The sequence below is a fragment of the Marmota monax genome, unplaced genomic scaffold, assembly GCF_021218885.2.
Source record: "Marmota monax isolate L192 unplaced genomic scaffold, Marmota_monax_Labrador192_F-V1.1 WCK01_AAM20220418_F8-fsc00333, whole genome shotgun sequence".
In the NCBI taxonomy this organism is placed as follows: Eukaryota; Metazoa; Chordata; class Mammalia; order Rodentia; family Sciuridae; genus Marmota; species Marmota monax.
Window position 1 is genome coordinate 332,171 of NW_026694397.1, and position 3,672 is coordinate 335,842.

The window sequence follows — 3,672 nt, forward strand, 5'->3', positions numbered from 1 at the left end:
AAAAGAGGAGTACAAGAAATCCAAATGCAAAGAAAATAGGAGAAGGAGCTTTACTTTTATCGGCGGGGGGTGGGTATGAGGGGGAAGCTGGGGTTGTAGCACAGGCAGGCAGGGGCTCTACCACTAACACCACTAACTTACACACCCAGCCCCACTTTACTATTTAAGGGGAAGCAAAGCAGATGAAATGGAATGAGAAAGCAACAATAGCAAAGACCAACACTGGCAAAGTTGATCTTTTAAAACACACACCAAAGGTAGACATGTCTGACTTCACCAAGCAACAAAAATCTTAGTGCTTCCCGGGGCAGTGCGTACGCTAAAATTGGAACGACTCAGAGAATTATTAGCATGGCCCTTGAGCAAGGATGACATGCAAATTTGTGGAACATTCCATAAATTTTTAAGGAGAAGAGAGAAAAAGGAAAATTTTACCTGAAAATAAAGCATGCTAAGAGAAGGAAAAGAAGAGGTTGGGATTAATGTGAAAATGATGACTTCAGATTTGAAAAATGAGATGGAGCAGAAAACACTTGTAGAAAAAAAATAAAATTCAATCCCATGTGAAAGAGGAAATCTGAATGCTCTCATGTCTGGTAAAATTTTTGTCATGGTACCGGGGATTCAACCCATGGGCGCTTAACCACTGAGCAACACCCCCAACCCTTTTTATTTCTTAATTTTGAGACAGGGTCTCAATGAGTTGCTTAGGGCCTTGCAAAGTGGCCGAGGCTGTCTTTGAACTCGAGATCCTCCTGCTCCAGCCTCCCTGAGCCACTGGGATGGTAAAATTATTAACAAAGAAAAAATGCACACCTTCCAGTTCAGACATCTCCCTAATGAGTCCTCCAAATACTCAGGTGAGAAATGTGTTTTACACAAACTCCTTTGTAGAGTAGATAAAAGGAACAAGTTTTCGGCTCACTTTGTGAGGCCAATGTCAACTTGATGCCAACAGCTAGCAAGGACATTAGAAGGAAAGAAAACCATGGGCCAACATCTGTCCTGACAACACTGATGAAAATCCTAAGTAAAATAAAAGCCAACCCAGTGCAATGATAGATAAAAACACATACATCAAGGCATGGCACCTTGTAATGCAGGAAGGCAAGACCTGTCCACATCCTCAAATCAGTCAGAGTTAACCACATTAACAACAAGAAGCAGAAGGAAATAAGGGAATTCACATGATCATTTTTATATTTTGGTTAATTTGCAACTCCTATTCATGATTGAAAACGATCAGTATCTTATAATAGAAGGAAACTTCCTTAACTTAAGAAAAATCTTCTCCCCCACCTCCAAAAACAAACCAACACCCCAAAACAATTCAATGAAAATTAAAAAAAAAAAACAAAAAAAAAAACATGGAACCACCCAAATTACAGGTGAAGTATTGCTCATTTTGTCCCCAAATTCGTCAACAAGATGAGGGTGTCTACCATATAGTCAATAAGGTGTTGAAGGTCCCCCAAGTGCACTACAGCCAGATAAACAGAACCGTATAATGTTTCAAGTGGAACTTTCAGTCTTTCTCTGAGGACATTTCTATGTAGGGAGAATATTCGGAAGGATACAAAGTCACTGCAGGTAGGAAGTGACTGTAGGAAGTTGCTGGATCCAGCAACACTCTTCAAACACCACCAGCACATCCGTATAAGAGCACCAAGTCACCAGAAAGAAAATTTAAGCCCCACTGAAAACAGTGCCCAAATCACTGAAAATGTAGGCACACAATGTAATGATGATGTGCTGGGGCATTCCACGAAGAGAAAAGATCATGGAGAGAAACTGAAGAGCTGCTTAAGTGGAGACAAATGGTCTTTCTGTGCTTGGGATGAGTCCTTGTTAAAGCCTAATGGTGGGGAGGGGGCGCTGCGCATGCCCAAATCCCAGCAGCCTGGGCGGTTGGGGCAAGAGGATCTCAATTGCAAACCAGCCTCAGCACATTAATGAGGCCCCGGTAAAATTACCAAGACCGGTTTCTAGATAAAATGTGAAAAAGGGGGGTCTGGGGAGATGGGTCAGTCGGAAAGCATGCCCGAGTTCAATCCTTATTCAAACTTTCCGGTCACCAAGTGTGGTCATGCATGCCTGAATCCCAGCAGCTCAGGATCCTGAGGCAGGAGGATCGGAAATTCAAAGCCAGCTACAGCAATTTAGCTAGGCCTTGAGAAACTTTGCAATTCCTGTCACTAGATAAAATATAAATAGGGGAGGCTGGGTATGTGGCTCTGGGCAACAAGCACCATCGAATGAGTTCAATCCCCTCTACCAAAACCAAAACAAACAAGCTTTCTTGTTCTTCCCAGAATGATTCTGGCAATCTTCTCTAAAATCTCACCATGCTCATTTTGCACAGACAAGCTGGTAATACAAAAATGGAAACCAAAGTCTTAAACAATCCAAACAGTCTTTAAGAAATTAAACAACGGTTGGAAGACACATACTTCTAGATACTAGATTTACTATAAAAGCTAATGTAAGTCCAATCGCATGGTCCTGGAGCAAGTTAGGCATAGATAGAGATATATAGAGCAGCACAGAGTCTCACAACAAGTTTGTGAATAAAAAATAGCTGTATTTATTGCCCTGGGGCCAGAAAACCCTTGTGAGACAAATAGGCGTGTTTTTCCCGGGCTACTCATTTGAGGTGCGGGGCCGAAGCCAGGCTCCCACGCATGCTGCGGGGGCCTCTACCACTGAGCTGTGCCTGCAGCCCACCACCCTCCTTTTAACCAGCTCACTTCATAGAGACCAGCAAAACCACACCCACAACCCCACTGGAAGCCAAAGCAGGGGGTTACCCTCATTGATGGGGGTGGGGGGCAAAGATAGATTTTTAAAGAATACAAACACCGACCATAAAAACTAGTCTGAATAATTACCTGGGTAGTTTCTGTGCCGGTAAAAGACAGCATTTATGGTTGGCGTCTTGGCGCTCGCCTGTAATCACACACACCAGGGGGCTGAGGCAGGTTGATGCCAGTCAGGCTGCCTGGGCAATTAAGCAAATGCCTGTGTCAAACTCGGGTTTGTTGTTGTTGTTTGTTTTGGGTACCAGGGATTGAACTCAGGGGCACTTGAGCCACATCCCCAGCCCTATTTTGTATTTTATGTAGAGACGGGGTCTCACGGAGTTGTTTAGCGCCTCGCCATTGCTGAGGCCAGCTTTGAACTTGCCATCCTCCTGTCTCAGCCTCCTGAGCCTCTGGGATTACAGGCATGCACCAACCAGCCTGGCTCAAACTCTTAAAGTTAACACATAAGAGAGGACTTAGGGTGTCCTTCAGTGGTGGTAGGGTACTCCCGAATTGAATCTCCAGTAACAGGGAAAAAAAACACTGTAAGACGAAAACAAAGATTTGAATCAAAACTCAAACTTGTGCTTTTGTCGATGTGCTTACGTACATAAAAGTATGTAAGTGAAAAAATCTGAGTGGAACCCTGACATAGTGGAGCTACATATTTCGCCACTCCTGCAAGTACAAACACGCCAATGGAGTTTGTGCACAAGTCCTGAACACTGAAACCCTCCTCAAACTCATCAACCAGCAGAGAAATGCAAGTGCAGACAGAGGGGATGGCTGCACACCCGCCAGGGTGGCGGATGTTCCAGCGTGACTGACTGGGCAGCGCAGCTTCCAGTATGAGGGGCTACTGGAACCTTCC

The 3,672-nt window shown here is 44.3% G+C and overlaps 1 non-coding gene across 1 annotated transcript; it reads left to right on the forward strand.

Annotated features, from left to right (window-relative positions):
• Window positions 1-295: 295 nt before the first annotated feature.
• Window positions 296-403, forward strand: LOC124109499 (U6 spliceosomal RNA). The gene has a single exon (XR_006856980.1). It is a non-coding gene; the product is annotated as a U6 spliceosomal RNA (small nuclear RNA).
• The last annotated feature ends 3,269 nt before the right edge of the window (window positions 404-3,672 follow it).